The sequence below is a fragment of the Bubalus kerabau genome, chromosome 15, assembly GCF_029407905.1.
Source record: "Bubalus kerabau isolate K-KA32 ecotype Philippines breed swamp buffalo chromosome 15, PCC_UOA_SB_1v2, whole genome shotgun sequence".
Taxonomy (NCBI): Eukaryota; Metazoa; Chordata; class Mammalia; order Artiodactyla; family Bovidae; genus Bubalus; species Bubalus kerabau.
In genome coordinates this window covers 15,271,285-15,291,797 of record NC_073638.1, presented here as the reverse complement: position 1 = coordinate 15,291,797, position 20,513 = coordinate 15,271,285, and positions in this window count along the sequence as shown.

The window sequence follows — 20,513 nt, the reverse complement described above, 5'->3', positions numbered from 1 at the left end:
CCTAACTTGACCCTCTTAATGGATCACTCTGATTCAAACATTAAAATTAGTCATGCTGGTGGATACCCAGAGCTCGTGGGCTTAGCTCTTGAATGACCCTTTTCATTGGCAAGTCCCACACCCTCCTTCTTGACCACTTTGTCCAGCATCTGTTCATCCCTCTGCCTCCCACTGTAACTGAAGCACTGATTAGGTACCTTCCAGGTTTCTAAGATTTGACCCTTCAGGACAAGTTCTGCCTCTTTTAATCTTGATCTAGTTATATCCCCAGAGAGATCACTTTTCCAGCCAGAGCCCCTTCCTCTGGACAGTTGCTCAGGCAGCTCCAGCTGGAGGGGACCAGCCTCGTGGGCACTTACACACGACCCGAAGGCTCCTGGGCAGTGGGACACGCTGGCCCAGAGTTATATGTGTCTAACTGGCCTGACACACTTCTCCAGAGAAGACCTGTAAAACCTGAGCCAAAGGACTGCTGTACATTTGTTTACTGTGAAAGCAAGAGGAGAATGTGTGATGTACAGTGGAAATGTGTACAGAATAAAGCATAGCTTTGATAAATAAAAAGTATAGAAAATATAATTCATGCTTAATTCACTCAGTTGTGTCTGACTCTTTGGCAACCCCATAGACTACACGGTCCATGGAATTCTCCAGGCCAGAATACTGGTAGCCTTTCACTTCTCCAGGGGATCATCCCAACCCAGGGATTGAAGCCAGGTCTCCCACACTGCAGGCAGATTCTTTACCAGCTGAGCCACCAGAGAAGCCCTGGTGCTTAATAAAAAGGGTTATTGAGAATAAAGAAAATAATTTGTTGTGGGGGTATAATTTGTAGGCAAGGTGATACCTAGAGGTATTTCAAACCAGTTCTCATTAAGATTCTCACATATGTCTATAAGTTCTTCCTAAATACAAGTATAGCTTGGACACTCCTTGCCCATCTGAACAAGTTTATTGGCTTTCTTTTCATCTGAAGGTGGGAAACACCCACATAGAACCCTAGAGTTTACAGAGTGCTTTCATCTGCAGGGATTCATCTGATCTTCCTAAACACTGCATACACCAGAATACTGACAGGTATTTCCACAGTCATCTAGCCTTTGACAGCAGGAGTCTGGGGAATATTTCTTTATCTTCCAGATAAGGAATGGCATACTTGCTAAGGTGGACCGATTAGCAGTTTAAAAAAGTGCAGTTTTTGTTTGTTTGTTTTTTTAACTTTGTGGGTGCAAAGAGAAGTTCCATCCAGGACTATACGGATCAGTGCTAATCTGATTTGGAACATCACTATTTAGAACCATCCTGAGGACTCTGTGTTATAGGAAAGGCCTTGTCCTTACAAGAGCCTCCAGGATTTCAATCATCTTTGAAAGAGCAAAAAGGAGTTCAAGATCAAATTTTCCTGAACTCTACACTGCAGTGCTTCTTCCGAGAGTTACGGTATAGGGCTTGAGGGTTTTGTTTTCTGTTTGTAAAGCTGCACTCTGGATTCTGTATACCCGGGTTCGATTTTTAGTCCCCCCACGACACTTTAGGGGAAGTCTCCAAACCTCTGTGAACTTTAATTCCTTATCTGTGAAAGGTGGAGAATAAAAATATCAACCTCAAAAAGTTTATGTAAGAATCAAATGAGGGGAATTCTCTGGTGGCCCAGTGCTTAGGACTTGGCAATTTCACTGTCCAGGCCTGGGTTAAATCCCTGGAAACTAAGATAACCACAAGTTGCATAGCAAGCCCCCTACCCCTACCCCCCCACCTCAAAAAAAAAAAAAAAGATCAAATGAGATAATATGCTTTGTAAACTATTAAGTATTATAGAAATATAAAGATGTATTATTATAGAACTCTCCAGAGTTGGTTCTTTTTATCTTAAAAATAAGTACATAGTTCTTTTTTGTAAGAAGGTGAATAAACATTCATGAAAAATAAAGCAGTTATCCAGGAAGTGTAAATGGCTTAGCCAAAGCTTGAGTTTGACAATAAGTGTTGAACACCATGCCCTGAAAAGGCTCTTATCTCCAGGGCCTCAGAATTCTGCCTCTTGTCTGTCCTTAAGTCCTGTGTTCGTTCGTTCTTTTTTTTTTTTTTTTCAAGATACAGACGTCCTTTTTATTTTTTAATTACTTCTTGTTGGAATATAGTTGCTTTACAATGTTGTGTTACTCTACTGTACAGCAAAGTGAATCAACTATATGTTTACAGATATCCCCTCTTTTGCAGATTTTCTTCCCATTAGGTCACCACACAGCACCGAGCAGAGTTCCCTGTGCTCCACAGTAGGTTCTTACTGGTTGTCTATTTTATACATAGCGTTGTATGCATGTCAATTCCAATTAAGTCCCATATCTTTTTTTTTTAATGTGGACCATTTTTAAAGTCTAACATTACTTCTGTTTTTTGGCCACAAATCATGTGGGCTCTTTGCTTCCCCACCAGGGATTGAACTCACACCCCTTGCATTGAAAGTCAAAGTCTTAGCCACTGGACCACCAGGGAAGTCCCAAGTCCTGTGTTCTTAAACTCAATGAATCCCATCTTCAGTACAGGACTCTGAACTCACCTCAAGCCAGTTCGCTTTCCTCCTGGTATGAATCAGCAGAGTCCCTAATGTATTAGGCATTAAAAAGAAAATGCCATATGAGTCATAAGCAATAAGAGCTGAACAAGAAACGGGTGCCAGAGAGTGAAAAGTCCCAGAGGAGCCTCTGAGAAATGATAGGAGCGCCCAGACCTCCCCTGGCAGCCTGCCAACGGGAGGCCAGTCTGGGTCTGCCCCTGAGTCACTGTCCCGGAGAACACCCGCCAGCCACTCCTGGGTTTATGATTCCGGAGGTTGTCTCCAGTCTCTGATTCCCCAACCTATTTGTGGACGAGGCATATCCAGGTGTATCCTGTTCATGACATCCAGAAGGAAACTTCCAGGGAGGTGAAAGTTCCAGGAGTGAGGAATCAGCATGCTGGTCAAAGGAGAGGATGCTTGTGGTCCCCAGGAGACCTGAATTTGCTTCCTCTGAGTCACTGCGCCTTTTCTGGATGCTATCACAGGACAGTCTTTAGGATCTTGTTAAATCGTGGGTAATACATCTTTGCTCTTCAACAAGCACTTTCACATCAGTGCCTCACAGAGATTAAGTTCCAGCCATTTCTCTCTACTCTTTGAGCCTTCCCCCAAAGTCAGAGAAATCTCCTGGGATGTTATGGGACCGACAGCAGACCGGCATTAACATTGATATCATTGTTATCACCTCCACCATTGCTATTCTTGTCATCAGTTCTTCCCAGACTTACAAAATTGATGAGCAGGGTAACCATTAGGTGGCAACCAACCTGAGAGCACTTAAGTAATTAGCCTCCAATTAAAATAAATTAATTAATTAAAAAAAAAGAAAACACTCATTGTTCCCAAATAACACCTCCATCCCCCCAGCAGCCTGCAGTATTGCCAGAAATCTCACCCCTTGACTCTCTTCCCTTCAGCTGTCTGCTTTCATGAAAATACAAACAGCCCAAGGAGATTTAGCCCATTGTGTTACTATTAGCAACTTAGAATAGATGATCCTGTGAAATCCTTCCTACCAGCTGGATGGAGTCCCACACACAGGACTTGTTCTGCCAGGTGAGAGGTGTGGTGGGAACTCTGCTGGAGGATCAGGAGGTTGCTTAGACCAGTTTCCCACGGGGCTGGAGCCTGGCCCAGGCAAGCCCTGCGTTCCCAGGTCTGGGGACAGAGTGTGCTGCCCCTCTGAGGTCTGGGAAATAATACAACAAACCGCTCTCTACTTGTCACATGGATGATCAGCCAATAGTAGATCTAAGTAGAAATGTACACCTGAAAGAAGCAACAAGGCTCGTCACCTGCAGTGTGCTGGTTAATGTTGAACAACCAGCTTGCTGGGGGCGGAGACCACCTTGATGTGGAATATTTGCCAATTTCTCCAGTATAAGCATGCCCACGATGCCTGATTTCCAGCTGCCTGTGTAATGCCACCATGAAAAGCACAGTTGGGAACAATAAAATCTGCTCTCCTTAGCTGGCCACATGGCTTCCCTGGTGGCTCACACGGTAAAGAATCTGACTGCCAATGCGGGAGACCTGGGTTCAATCCCTGGGTAGGGAAGATCCCCTGGAGAAGGGGATGGCTACCCACTCCAGTATTCTGGCCTGGAGAATCCCATAGACAGAGGAGCCTAGTGGGGCTACAGCCCATGGGGTCACAAGAAGCTGGACATGACTGAGTGACCAGCATGCACTCACTCAAGCTGGCCACACACACCACAACTCCAGAATCTAATTGAGGGTCTTACAACATATATAGGAAAAGTGTTTTCCAGCACAAAAAGGAGGTGTTCAGCCATCGTATACCAGGAAAAGAAAAATCACCGAGACAGACACTGACCACAACCAGAGGAGTACTCACCAGAAGAGAGGAAGGCCTTGCAACTTGAACTTTGAATATTTCCAAATCCAAAGGCTCCATCACCTGCCCTGAATGAATGCATCATTATTTTCGGCTCGATGCTGTTAAACATCAACCTACTAACACTTCTGTTTTTATCCCATTGCAACCAAAGAAACTTTGTGATAGAGTTTCTGATGTTGTTTTGCCTTTAAGGTGAATGTACACTGAACATAGATTTCAACCTCCTTTGACAATGCTTTATCTTAGCAAATTTTAACAAGTAAGTAAGTAAGTGTTAATCACTCAGTCATGTCTGACTCTTTGTGACTCCACGGACTGTAGCCCCCCAGGCTCCTCTGTCCATGTTATTCTCCAGGCAAGAATACTGGAGTGGGTAGCCTATCCTTTCTCAGGGGATCTTCTTGCCCCAGGGACTGAACCCAGGTCTCCTACATTGCAGGCAGATTCTTTACTGTTTAAGCCACCAGAGAAACCCAGATTTTAACAAAGTGGCTTTCAATATGTTTTGGTTTCCCTTGTAGCTTAAGAACATACTGTATTAAGATGCTGATGGAAGTGTTCCAGTCTACAAATCAGTTCTATTTTTCAGTTAACCTTAATAATCATAGTGTTGTTCCCCTCAATCTCTCATGTGTTCTAGTATAAATCCCTTTCTAGAAAGCTATCACTTCCAGAAGCTCATCAGAGCCTGCATGCTGCTGCTGCTGCTAAGTCGCTTCAGTCATGTCCGACTCTGTGCGACCCCATAGACGGCAGCCCACCAGGCTACCCATCCCTGGGATTCTCCGGGCAAGAACACTGGAGTGGGTTGCCATTTCCTTCTCCAATGCATGAAAGTGAAAAGTGAAAGTGAAGTCTCTCAGTCATGTCCGACTCCTAGCAACCCCATGGACTGCAGCCCACCAGGCCCCTCCATCCATGGGATTTTCCAGGCAAGAGTACTGGAGTGGGGTGGCATTGCCTTCTCCACAGAGCCTGCATATGTACTTATAAATACAAGAAAATACCTCAGGGTGTACTGTCCAAACCAACAGAGAATTCTACACAGCCCTGGTTAGCTTCCCCTAAACACCTTGGTCACCTTTCCATCTCCTCGTTCAAGACTTACTTCTTCATTCTCTGACCTCTCTCCATGAATCACATATCATGAGGGTGCCCTGAAAATCAGCGAAAACTCATCTGCTGCCATTGTACTTCAAGATGGCAAAATGCATTTGTCAGGATTTCTTTGGTTGCATGCAACAGAAACCCCTTTGAAGCTAGCCCTGTCCCAAATTTACTGGATCATGTAACAGAAGCTTGGAGAGGGTCTTTGGATGTCAGGGACTCACGTGATGGCAGAACTCTATGACATCATGTTGTCCTATGTTGTCGCCTAGAGTAGATAGTCTTTCCTCATACAGCATGGTCACAGGCAGCTCGGGATATTCATCCTTATGGCCTCAGGTCTAGAGAGGAAGGGAAGCTTTTTAGCTCTGGCTAGGAAAATTCCCAGGGAATTAATTTTTTTCTACTTTTTTGCCCAGTTGAGTACAGTCTATCTTGGGTCAATCTCTGCGGCCAGGAAGATATGATAAGATGATTGACCCAGTCTGGGTCATGGAGCCGTGTGATGGTGGTGGTGTCATAAAAAACATGAAGGAGGTGGTGCAAGATAGACACACACAATAGACCCTCATGGACTGACTCACAGCTTGATTTAAAACATAGTGATACCCCTTCAATATATGAGGTGCATTGTGATTTATAAAGCCCTTTCACATTTATCAGTGGACATATGAACAACACCTATTTTGGAATCTGACTTCTCTTAGAAAAATAGAAGCTCTGGTAACTCTGGGCCAGCATTTTTCTAAGGCCATAATCATCTAGAACTGAGTAGACAGTTTATCATGGGCCCCATCCTTTCTTGATCATCCCTCTGAACCACCTGACTCATTTAAGTTAACTTGCTTTATCTCTTTTAGCCACCTAGGTTTGCTAATCCCTAACATTAGCTCTCCTTGGAAGGAAAGCTATGACCAACCTAGATAGCATATTCAAAAGCAGAGACATTACTTTGCCGACAAAGGTCCATCTAGTCAAAGCTATGGTTTTTCCAGTGGTCATGTATGGATGTGAGAGTTGGACTGTGAAGAAAGCTGAGCGCCAAAGAATTGATGCTTTTGAACTGTGGTGTTGGAGAAGACTCTTGAGAGTCCCTTGGACTGCAAGGAGATCCAACCAGTCCATTCTAAAGGAGATCAGTCCTGGGTGTTCATTGGTAGGACTGATGCTAAAGCTGAAACTCCAATACTTTGGCCACCTCATGCGAAGAGTTGACTCATTGGAAAAGACTCTGATGCTGGGAGGGATTGGGGGCAGGAGAAGGGGACGACAGATGATGAGATGGCTGGATGGCATCACTGACTCGATGGACGTGAGTTTGAGTGAACTCCGGGAGTTGGTGATGGACAGGGAGGCCTGGCGTGCTGTGATTCATGGGGTCACAAAGAGTAGGACACAAGTGAGTGACTGAACTGAACTGAACTGAACATTAGCTCATTTCATTTCTGTCTATTCCTGTGAGTACTAATTATCCAAATTGTACAGATTTTAAAGCAATATTCAGAGATTCAACTGACTTAACTAAGATGACACAGTTAGAAGGTGCGACTCGGAACCTAGATCTTAGAGTTTAAGACTATTCAAGGTCACCTTACGAGGTTGTACAGACTGTGCCCTGCACATCATGTCTGTGTGAATGGAGTCCTCTAGAGTTTTATAGTTAGCACTACATGTGGAACCCTAAGACTATTTTCCCTTCCCTTTCACCAGTTATAAAACTGCTACAAATTTGGTTAAAAGAAGTCAATTGTCAATTCCTTCAAATGTTTATTATAGAACAAATACTCAGATGACTAAGAGAAATGATGAGTGATCAGGTTGGAACAAAGACCAGCAAGTGTTAAGACAAAATAGATATCTTATCTACTTTATGGTAATGATGCCCTTAGGTCTGCAATGAAGAACTTGCTCCCAAATGGTCATAATTGTGCTAAGGATGATTTTGCTGTCTTTCCATTTCCCTTGCTTTACAAATAATCCAATCTCTCCCTAGATTTCAGTTTCCACATGATTAACATGAGAAGTTTGCCTTCAATTTTCCAGTAAGATGGTAGTGCTTAATCCTAACTAAGCACTGAAATCACCAGAGAGATTTTATTTTCAACAGATGCTTAGGTCCAGTCCCCAAAGATATGAACAGAAGCTTGACCAAAAAAGATATGCATATGTCAAAAAAAAGAAGAAGAAGGCACATGAAAAGATGCTCAATATCATCAATCATTATGGAAATTCAAATTAAAATCACAGTGAAAGGTACTACACACACCCCCCTGCAAGAAGCATGAGGATGTGGAACAATTGCAACTCTTTATTTTCTGTTGATGGAGATGTAGAATGTGCAAGCACTTGCAAAACTATTTGGCAGCATCTTAAAATGTTAAATATACACTGCTGTCTGATTCAGTCATTCCTCTCCTAGGTATTTATCCAAGAGAAAAGAAAACACACATCCATACAAAGACTTGTGCATGCATGTTCAGAGCAGCTTTGTTGGTAATGATCCCAAACTGGAAACAACTCAAATGTCAGTGACAGATGAATAAAAAAATTTCAGTATATCCATGCAATGGAACGGAATACCACTCAGCAGTGAAAGGGAATTGGCACACAACCACATGGGCAAATCTCAAAATAATTCTGAGTGAATGAAGTCAGACAAAAGAAAACAGTATGTGATTCAATTTTTATAAAAGTCTAGAAAATGGAAACTAATTTATAGCAGATCAATATTTGCCTGGGTGATGGGATGGGGAAGGGAGAGAAGGATTACAAAGGGCACGAGGAAACTTTAGGAGGTGATGTCTGTGTTCATTATCTTGATTATGGTGATGAATCAGGATGTACATTTATGCTGACAAATTTTTTTAAAATATGACTTGTTGTTCAGTTGCTAAGTTGTGTCTGACTATTTGCAACCCCATGGACTTCAGTACACAGGCTTCCCTGCCCTTCACTATCTCCTGTTTATTGGGTATCAGTTATATAATGTATACAATATGATGTATATCAATGCAACTATAAAAATACTGATGCCTGGATCTCATGTGTAAGATTCTGATTGAATAGGTCCAGGCATCAGTATTTATAAAACCTTCATATAGAATTCAGTTGCACATCCAGGGTTGGCTCTATGATTTTAGGTCATTACAGTTGCCCTGGGCCAGGTTCTTCAGGAGAGCCTTTCCCTACTTCGTGGACTAGAGCAGAAAGGAATGGTCCCACAGCAGCTGTTTCTCATGCAAAAGGAAGCAAGGTGCTCAAATCCATTGTCTCAGTGCCCAGGGGTCAGGTCTGGCTGCTTTAAAGCTGGAGCTGCCTTGACCTTTCAGAGAACGGAAACACTTCACCCCTGATGTTTATCCATCTCCTCCAGCCAGGCTGATGTCTTCTTGGGACTTCCTTTCCTTTCAAAGTTGCCTTGGGTAAGAATGTTGATGATACTTAAAGCAGACAAAGATGTCAGGTGGGACAGTTTGTGTGTGTAGCAACAGTGTGATTTGCCCCAGCGAAGGTGCCTCCTAGTAACACCCATCATCAGTACAATCTCAGGCAGGCTGAGAGGCTGATACCAGATGCTTAGGCTTCAGAATGAAGGCAGCCAAGTATGAATCGCAGGAAGAGGAGGAGAAATCCTCCCCATCCTGGTGCTCCCAGTGATGGCAGGAAATCTTGGCCAGTGGCATATGCCAGGGAACATGGCAGTCCGGAACTCAAACGAGGCAGATGGTCTTTTTACCAAGACACTTTCTACTCATCCCAGAGACACAGCGAGAAAGATATTGCTTCAAGTCCCAGTGTACCTATTATTAGTCTGGGAAAGTCATTGAACCTCTGTTTACCTCACAGTAAACTGTGAAATGTGAAACTGTGAAAAACACTGTAAAATGGAGCTACAAGGCCATTTTCGTTCATTTTCACAGAGTTGTTGTGGGGGGTCACACAGGGAAGCAGATGTGATCATGTCTTATAAACACAAAGGGGTTGTTATTTACCATGATTATCTCAGAGTTTCACAGAACGGAGACACAGAGGGGGAGACTCAGTTGACAGGAGACTGCATAACCCTGAGGAAGGACATGACTGCACAGTCTCCAGAAGCTGGATTTGCTGTGTGCATGATGTGGGTGGTACCATAATCGTAATATAACATTAGCAGCTACAATTCATTGAACACTTTTGCTCTAGACATTCTGCTGAAGTGCACATCTATTTTTTTACAAAGGAATTTTACAAAGGAAGGCATCAGGGATTAGGAAGGTTGACGCCTTGTCCAAGGTCACACAGCCACGAATGAACTTGGGTCTTGACGTGCCGCAACCCAGAGCCTATAGTTATAACCACCTAAGCTTTCTCCTCTAAGGAGGTCTCTCTCCACTCAATGTTTTAGTATATATTTCGGGTGTTCTCTGCAGGTGTTCTCTCTCAATCCCCAAGCAGGCAGGGCTCTGTCAGGAACCTTTGTTCTAGAATTTTCTCTGCTATCTGGAGATGAGACTGGTGTTTGTAACTGGGTTTTCAATACAAATATTGTCCCTTAGCATCTGAAAATAAGCCTAATGAAATAAGCTTAGGGTTTTCAGATGGGTTACAAAGCGTAGGATGATCTGCCTTTAGAGTTTCTGATTAATATTCATTTGCTGAATACTTCATGTCCTCTAGGCTGCTTAGTAGGCTCAGATGATATTGTGTATTTATACACCTTACAGTACAAGTTGGATGGGGGTGGGGGGAGAGTGATACATATAACATGGCAGACCAACAGCAAACACCCTTAGTATATACATATTAGAAAAATACCTAAGAAGAACATTGTTGCAATTTTCTGTTACATAAAGTCACAGTTTATCTTTTTTAAGGACTAAGTTCATGGAAAGGAAGATTAGGAATGCAATTTTCCCAAATGACATCTTTTATTGATACGTAATTTTACTGTCAAATTTTTTTTAAATGGGAAAAGGATCTCAAAGTAACATAAGTTCCTATTTTGAAAAGTGAAATGATTTTTTAATGCAAAATCATTACCAAACAACTTATTTTTAAGAAGGGGATGATTTATAAATGTCTTTAACCACTCTGACTAGAGGTGAGGTTATAGAATGGGGTTCTACCCATTTCAGCTTCCTGGTGTGAAACCCCCATCTTTGTGGACAGGTGCTTAACTCCTACCTTTTTCTCTGAGCAGTTCCAGCCCCTATATTTGAGTTGTTTGATTTCCAAAGACCATAAAGAGTCCTCTGCAGGAAAACCAAGATTGAGTATCTCTGATCATAAGTATTGTGGGGACCCTAAATGTATTAGAACTGGGTTCCATTAAAAGAGAGACTGCCCAGGTTGTCTTGGGGCAAGAGATTTGCCAGACATGTGCCCAGGACTGGGCTCATAGCCTTGCCAATTTGCAGCAAAATGGTACAGATGGAAAATTCAGAGAAACTGGAGAAAAATCCAGTCTCCCTTTGAGAAGGACTAAGGACTTTGGCTCAACGGCAGCCTGTGTTGCCTCCTAAGCCCCTTTGGTTCCCTTCAGCCTGGAGGCATGTTTAACCTGCCCAGAAACTGTCCTCTGAGTCTTCTAGTGTTGTGGTCTGCAGGGATTAAACTGAGTCAGATGAGGGACTTCCCTGGTGGTCCAATTATTCAGAATCCACCTTCCAATGCAGGGAATGTGGGTTCCATCCCTTGTCAGGAAACCAAGATGCCACACGCCAAGGGGCAACTCAGCCCACGCACACCACAGCTAGGGAGCTCTCGTGCCATAACTAAGACACCACACAGGCAAAAAATAAAAAAAAATAAAAAAAAGGATTGCTTTCTTAAAAAAAAAAAATTGAATCAGATGAGGAATTCATCCTCAAAGAACTCACAGCCGGGTTGATTGATCAGTTCAAGAGCCCTTGCCTCTTAGCCTGTTTACTTATGTGTTACCAGAACAACGTGACCCTGGAAATTTATTCATTTACTACCGGCTAGTATTGCATCCTAGAGTGAGAAAATGGGTGAAAAGTGCTCAACCCATTGCTGGGCACATAGAAAGTGTTTCCCAAACAGCCTCTGTTATGCCAGAGGAGTTGTGAGCAATTGTGTCCTCCTTCCTAACTCCACGGTAGGCAGTGGGTGCCTGGTGTGAAGTATAGCTTTGGAGTCCTGTTGCAAGTGGTCACCCACCACAGACCTTGAGCCATGATCTTCCTGGGAGAGGCATTTCAGGCTACTCCATGCAGGGCTCCAACTTCCAGATGTTGGATTGAACAAAGAAGATAAAGAAGGTGATCCAACCATCAACATACATCTCTCTCCAGTGCACTTACCTAAGGACTAAATTTCAGAATCACTTATTTTGAGAAATTCAGTATTCTGTAGAAGTTTCTCCAAATGCTAACATTATGTAAGGACACACCATTGCTTTCTTTGGAAGGCAGAGTTAAAAACAACTTTCAGGGGTTGGTTTAGGCAGAGTCAGTGAAAAGAGCAAAGAAGAAATCAACTTTCAATAATGAGAAACTGTGTCTATCCCCAGGAGGGAGCTAGTGTTTTAATGAAAATGCAAACTGATCAGTGAAGAAACCCTCACAGCCTATCTGGATTTAATTATTGAACAATGTAAACAGATTTTATCCCTGAAAACTATTTTACTCCTAACCCTCATCACACAAATATTCTTTTTCTTGAATGAGTATCTCAATCAACTGGACAATGACAAATACCTAGTCAGGCTTAGCTGGATGTAAGTAAATACTGTAATCATGGCTAAGCTTCTTTTTAAATTGAAGTTTAGTTGATTTACAATGCTGTGTTAATTTCTGCTGTACAACAAAGTGATGAACTTATATATTTATATATGCACATGTATACAGACACACACATTCTTTCCTTACATTCTTTTCCATTATGGCTTATCATAGGATACTGAATATAGTTCCCTGTGCCATCTGGGAGGCTTTCCTGGTGGCTCGGAAGGTGAAGAATCTGCTTGCGGTACAGGAGACCCAGGTTTGATCTCTTGGTCAGAAAGATCCCTTGGAGATGGGACTGCCACCCACTCCAGTATTATTACCTGGAGAATTCCATGACAGAGGAGCCTGGTGGGCTACAGTCCATGGGGTCGCTAAGAGTCTGACATGACTGAGGGACTAGCTCACTCACTGTGCTACATAGTAAGACCTTGTTTATCCATTCTACATGTAATAGCTTACATCTGCTAATTCCAAATTCCCAGTCCATCTGTTCCCCTGAGCCCTGCCTCCCTGGCAACCACAAACCTGTTCTCTATGTCTGTGAGCCTGTTTCTCTTTTGTAAATAGATTCATTTCGATCAAGGCTATGCTTGATCTTAGCATCCCAGGGAATGAACCTGGGTCTCTTTACCAGGCTGATTCTTTACTGTCTGAGCCAACAGGGAAGCCCAAGCAAGAAGGTCTGACTTTTCACAGGCCTTCTTGCCGTGACTCCATGGATCCATCTCTCTAGCAGGGGTGCCTCAGTTTCCCAGTTCCTTCCAATTCTAGGAGGCCTTAGAAAAAGTATCTCAAACCCATCTCCCTCAAAGGGGGTCCACCAGGGCCCTCCAGACACATCTCTGTCTGAGAGGGCTCTTGACTCCTCAGAAACAGTGCGAACTGGGAGAATGTATCAACATTCCCCAGATGCCTCTCTTCCCAGGAGAGCTAATGGTGACTTCTCAGGTCCATCTCTCTCTCCAGAAGGATCCATCCTACTATCCAGACACGTCTCAATCCAGGAAGGTTCGTGACTCCTCAGACACTTCCTTGCAAGTCAAGGGTATGTACCATGATTCCCCAGTTTTGACTTTTCATGTCCATCACTTCCTGCCCCAAACCAAAGGTGGTGAGACACTAGAAAGAGCCTCTAGCAAGTCCTTTCCACACTGGAAGAGCCAAGGACTCTCTCATCAGTCACTTTCAAAGGACAGTAAATACAAATACAATAGCACTTCCCAGGTGGCACTAAGGGGTAAAGAACCCAGCTGCCAATGCGGGAGACCCAAGAGACATGGGTTTGATCCCTGGGTCAGGAAAATCCCTTGGAGGAGGGCATGGCAACCCACTCCAGTACTCTTGCCTGGAGAATCCCATGGACAGAGGAGCCTGCCAGGCTATAGTCCATAGGGTTGCAAAGAGTCCGGCACAGCTAAAACCACTTAGCACAGCACATAGCACCCTGGTTGCTCAGTGGTAAAGAATACATCCGCAACGCAGGAGACACGGGAGACATGGGTTCAGTCCCTGGGTCACGAAGATCCCCTGGAGGAGGAAATGGCAACCTGCTCCAGTATTCTTGCTTGGAAAATCCCACAGAGAGAGGAGCCTGGCAGGCTACAGTCCATAGGGTCACAAGGAGTTGGATACAACTGAGCAACTGAGCATGAGTTCCATGGGGGAAAAGAGTAAGCAAAACCCTAATCTGCTTCCCACCATAATGAAAGCAGGATGGCCTCTGACCCAGACCCCTCTCCAACGTGGAATAGACCTTAACTATGGAGCTTTGATTCTGACTCCAAGAGGAAACAGAAGACCAGCTCTTTTGATTCCAGTTGGACCTCCTTCACTCCAAATGGGTCCACCTCCTGGGCACAGGTTTTCTGCAGCCCAGATAGACTTGGTATTAACTGACACACAAGGAGACATAGAAAAGGAAGAAGCAAGATGAATAAAGCATGGAGTTTGAAGCTGAATTCTAAAATACCAGAGTCTAAGGTAAGCCCAGACAGATGAGGAACTTGAAACTGGATTGTTTATATTAAAAAAGGGAAGCAGAGAAGATGGGGCATTTTCCACGTGGGGAAAGGGGCCAATCAGAATGAAAGAATGCAGAGGGAAAAATGATGGAGATGCAGAAGCCACTGGAATGTTCTTTTTTTATTTTTTATTATTATTTTATTTTTTAACTTTACAATATTGTATTGGTTTTGCCATATATCAACATGAATCTGCCACAGGTAAACACGTGTTCCCTATCCTGAACCCTCAGGGGAAAAGAGGGGGATCCATGGCCAAATTCATTGAGAAGAGTAAGACCAAGGAGAACAGGAATAGGGACGGAAAGCTTGGTAGCAGTGGCCTGACACCTCTTCCCAAAAGATTTGAGATCTAGCCTGGGTACCATAGAATGGAGTTGACAGATCCAACGCATTTGAACTGAAGCATTTTGCAAGCTTGTAAGCAAGAAGGTCAGGAAGATCCCTTGGAGAAAGAAATGGCAACCCATTCCAGGATTCTTGCCTGGAAAACCCCATGGACAGAAGGAGCCTGGAAGGCTACTATCCATGGAGTTGCAAAGAGTTGGACATGACTTAGCAACTGAACAACAATAGCATTAAGCAAGAAGGTAGTGGAAGAATTTGGTGGTAAGGGGAGCGTTTAGCTCAGTTGCTCAGTTGTGTCCGACTCTTTGTGACCCCATAGACTGCAGCATGCCCGGCCTCCCTGGAGCTTACTTAAACTCATGTCCATTGAGTCAGTGATGCCATCCAACCATCTCATCCTCTGTTCTCCCCTTCTCCTCCTGCCTTCAATCTTTCCCAGCATCAGGGTCTTTTCAAATGAGTCAGCTCTTCGCATCAGGTGGCCAAAGTATTGGAGTTTCAGCTTCACCATCAGTCCTTCCAATGAGTATTCAGGACTGATTTCCTTTAGGATGGACTGGTTGAATCTCCTTACAGTCTAAGGGACTCTCAAGAGTCTTCTCCAACACCACAGTTCAAAAGCATCAATTTTTCCGTGCTCAGCTTTCTTTATAGTCCAACTCTCACATCCATACATGACTACTGGAAAAACCATAGCCTTGACTAGATGGACTTTTGTTGGCAAGGTAAGGTCTCTGCTTTTTAATATGCTGTCTAGGTTGATCATAGCTTTTCTTCCAAGGAACAAGCATCTTTTAATTTCATGGCTGCAGTCGCCATCTGCAGTGGTTTTGAAGCCCCCCAAAATAAATTCTCTCACTATTTCCATTATTTCCCCATCTATTTGCCATGAGGTGATGGGACTGGATGCCATGATCTTAGTTTTCTGAATGTTGAGTTTTAAGCCAACTTTTTCACCCTCCTCTTTTACTTTCATCAAGAGGCTCTTTAGTTCTTCACTTTCTGCCATAAGGGTGGTGTGTGTTGAGGATATGTAACTCTTGTGGCAGAAGGTATGGTCATAGGGACGTAGACACCCAGCTGCTACATCTGCCTCAGCTAACAATCAGGGATCCCTGGAACCAGCAGCAACTCCTTGGGCATCTAGTTCTTCTACAGACTGGAGCTCTAACTAGGGGCACCCTCAGCTTTTCAGATATAGAGGAAACACTGATTTTTCAATAGGACATCTAGAATTTGTTATGGTTAGGGTTTTTCTCTCTTTTACTTTTCTTAATTAAACAAATGCACATTTATAAGAGAAAATAATCACAAAGGCCTCAACGTGTGCTTCTGGCATCAGTGAGGAGCTAGACTCAAAACCAGAATTTGGAGCTGTCCTCCTCCTTAGAGAGCAACGAGCAGCACAGAGAATGTATCTGGAAGTTCGCTATCAAGAGCATTGATATTAAGCAAGTTCCACATTTTATGAACAATTAACTTGGGCTCATATGAATGCAAACTCGATTGGGCCCTTTATAACAAAAAGGTGAGTTACCTAATATATCAGGAAAAAGCAAACCAAATTGGTATAGAGATTAGCCAAGAGATCTGCAGCTCAGCTAGTGCTGAACAAGGTCAAGGTGATGAAGAAGTTCATGAAAATCAGCACTTTGGGCTATAAAATAACCACACAGAGAAGTTTAATGGTGTTGCAGTCTCCTCTTCCAGATTGACTATCTAGAGCTTGCCAAGGGCACCATACTCGGTCGTTGCTTCATTTTGCTAAGGAACAGAGGATTGAACACCCAGAAGGGTACCAAAAGTACCCACTGATAAGGTCTCACAAGACCATCACCTTCAAGGTGTTGAGCAGAGAGAGGCGGACTAGGCAAGTTTTGGACACTCTGAAACCATTTTCCTTCTATTCCCCCTTTAAGAGGGAGGAGCCACCATTGGACCTCCTGGCATGAAGTGGCCCTGCCTCTGCTGATAAACAGGTTTCCCCCTTGGCCATCACTGCACCCATGCTCCCCGCCACCACTGGACTACTCTGTTACTGCTGCAGCTCCCTGGATCTAATCTTGGCATCAGGAATTCACCGCCAACTTCTGGGATCTCTTCCCAGGTCCTGGGTGCATCCTTCATCTGCTAGTGTTCACACCCAGGTCCCCAAATCCATCCACCAATTCCTGCAATGCACTCCCAGGCCCTAGAGGTCCATCAGCTTTTGGGGTTTATCCTGGGCTTCTGTGGGTCACCCCAGCCTCTTAGAGGGCATCCCACTGACCTCAGACTACAAAATAATTATCAGCTCTCCAACCAGCAGGTCCTCACTGCTCTCTGAAGGAGGAAACATTCCTATCCTTCTTCCTAATGAGAAGTTTTGCCCTCCCCTCACCCCAAACTTTCATTCTCTTCTGATTTCCTGTGTTTTCCTCCATAGGAAAGTTTTGGTGATTTTTGTGGCAGAGATTGCATTATCAACAGAGCTGAGGATACAGATTCTAACACCCCCATAACTCCAACCAGGATATGAATACATTGTAGCAAGAAAAATAGAATAAGTTGCTAAGTAAAAGAGGCCTGTGGTATGTTTTATGTAAAACAGAATTACAGCCATGCAGAGACATAATACAAACAAAGAAGTACAGATGGCTAACAAACACATGAAAAGATGCTCAACATCACTCATTATCAGAGAAATGCAAATTAAAACCACAATGAGGTACCATCTCACGCCAGTCAGAATGGCTGCCATCCAAAAGTCTACGAGCTCCAAGCATCTTTTCTGACCACAATGCAGTAAGATTAGATCTCAATTACAGGAGAAAAACTATTTAAAAATCCAACATATGGAGGCTGAACAACACGCTGCTGAATAACCAACAAATCACAGAAGAAATCAAAAAAGAAATCAAAATTTGCATAGAAATGAATGAAAATGAAAACACAACAACCCAAAACCTGTGGGACACGGTAAAAGCAGTCCTAAGGGGAAAGTTCATAGCAATACAGGCACACCTCAAGAAACAAGAAAAAAGTCAAATAAATAACCTAACTCTACATCTAAAGCGATTAGAAAAGGAAGAAATGAAGAACCCCAGGGTTAGTAGAAGGAAAGAAATCTTAAAAATTAGAGCAGAAATAAATGCAAAAGAAACAAAAGAGATCATAGCAAAAATCAACAAAACCAAAAGCTGGTTCTTTGAAAGGATAAATAAAATTGACAAACCATTAGCCAGACTCATCAAGAAACAAAGGGAGAAAAATCAAATCAATAAAATTAGAAATGAAAATGGAGAGATCACGACAGACAACACAGAAATACAAAGGATCATAAGAGAGTACTATCAACAATTATATGCCAATAAAATGGACAACGAGGAAGAAATGGACAAATTCTTAGAAAAGTACAACTTTCCAAAACTGGACCAGGAAGAAATAGAAAATCTTAACAGACCCATCACAAGCACGGAAATTGAAACTGTAATCAAAAATCTTCCAGCAAACAAAAGCCCAGGTCCAGACGGCTTCACAGCTGAATTCTACCAAAAATTTAGAGAAGAGCTAACACCTATCCTGCTCAAACTCTTCCAGAAAATTTCGGAGGATGGTAAACTTCCAAACTCATTCTATGAGGCCACCATCACCCTAATACCAAAACCTGACAAAGATCCCACAAAAAAAGAAAACTACAGGCCAATATCACTGATGAACATAGATGCAAAAATGCTTAACAAAATTCTAGCAATCAGAATCCAACAACACATTAAAAAGATCATACACCATGACCAAGTGGGCTTTATCCCAGGGATGCAAGGATTCTTCAATATCCACAAATCAATGTAATACACCACATTAACAAATTGAAAAATAAAAACCATATGATTATCTCAATAGATGCAGAGAAAGCCTTTGACAAAATTCAACATCCATTTATGATAAAAACTCTCCAGAAAGTAGGAATAGAAGGAACATACCTCAACATAATAAAAGCTATATGTGACAAACCCACAGCAAACATTATCCTCAATGGTGAAAAATTGAAAGTATTTCCTCTAAAGTCAGGAACAAGACAAGGGTGCCCACTTTCACCATTACTATTCAACATAGTTTTGGAAGTTTTGGCCACAGCAATCAGAACAGAAAAAGAAATAAAAGGAATCCAAATTGGAAAAGAAGAAGTAAAGCTCTCACTGTTTGCAGATGACATGATCCTCTACATAGAAAACCCTAAAGACTCCACCAGAAAATTACTAGAACTAATCAATGACTATAGTAAAGTTGCAGGATATAAAATCAACACCCAGAAACCCCTTGCATTCCTATACAATAATAATGAGAAAACAGAAAGAGAAATTAAGGAAACAATTCCATTCACCATTGCAACGGAAAGAATAAAATACTTAGGAATATATGTACCTAAAGAAACTAAAGACCTATATATAGAAAACTATAAAACACTGGTGAAAGAAATCAAAGAGGACACTAATAGATGGGGAAATATACCATGTTCATGGATTGGAAGAATCAATATAGTGAAAATGAGTATACTACCCAAAGCAATCTATAGATTCAATGCAATCCCTATCAAGCTACCAACAGCATTCTTCACAGAGCTCGAACAAATAATTTCACAATTTGTATGGAAATACAAAAAACCTCGAATAGCCAAAGCAATCTTGAGAAAGAAGAATGGAACTGGAGGAATCAACCTACCTGACTTCAGGCTCTACTACAAAGCCACAGTTATCAAGACAGTATGGTACTGGCACAAAGACAGAAATATAGATCAATGGAACAAAATAGAAAGCCCAGAGATAAATCCACGCACATATGGACACCTTATCTTTGACAAAGGAGGCAAGAATATACAATGGATTAAAGACAATCTCTTTAACAAGTGGTGCTGGGAACTCTGGTCAACCACTTGTAAAAGAATGAAACTAGAACACTTTCTAACACCATACACAAAAATAAACTCAAAATGGATTAAAGATCTCAACGTAAGACCAGAAGCTATAAAACTCCTAGAGGAGAACATAGGCAAAACACTCTCTGACATACATCACAGCAGGATCCTCTATGACCCACCTCCCAGAATATTGGAAATAAAAGCAAAAATAAACAAATGGGACCTAATTAACCTTAAAAGCTTCTGCACATCAAAGGAAACTATTAGCAAGGTGAAAAGACAGCCTTCACAATGGGAGAAGATAATAGCAAATGAAGCAACTGACAAACAACTAATCTCGAGAATATACAAGCAACTCCTACAGCTCAATTCCAGAAAAATCAATGACCCAATCAAAAAATGGGCCAAAGAACTAAATAGACATTTCTCCAAAGAAGACATACAGATGGCTAACAAACCCATGAAAAGATGCTCAACATCACTCATTATCAGAGAAATGCAAATCAAAACCACTATGAGGTACCATTCCACACCAGTCAGAATGGCTGCGATCCAAAAGTCTACAAGTAATAAATGCTGGAGAGGGTGTGGAGAAAAGGGAACCCTCTTACACTGTTGGTGGGAATGCAAACTAGTACAGCCACTATGGAGAACAGTGTGGAGATTCCTTAAAAAAACTGGAAATAGACCTGCCTTATGATCCAGCAATCCCACTGCTGGGCATACACACTGAGGAAACCAGAAGGGAAAGAGACACGTGTACCCCAATGTTCATCGCAGCACTGTTTATAATAGCCAGGACATGGAAGCAACCTAGATGTCCATCAGCAGGTGAATGGATAAGAAAGCTCTGGTGCATATACACAATGGAATACTACTCAGCTATTAAAAAGAACACTTTTGAATCAGTTCTAATGAGGTGGATGAAACTCGAGCCTTACTTTACAGAGTGAAGTCAGAAATAAAAACACCAATACAGTATATTAAC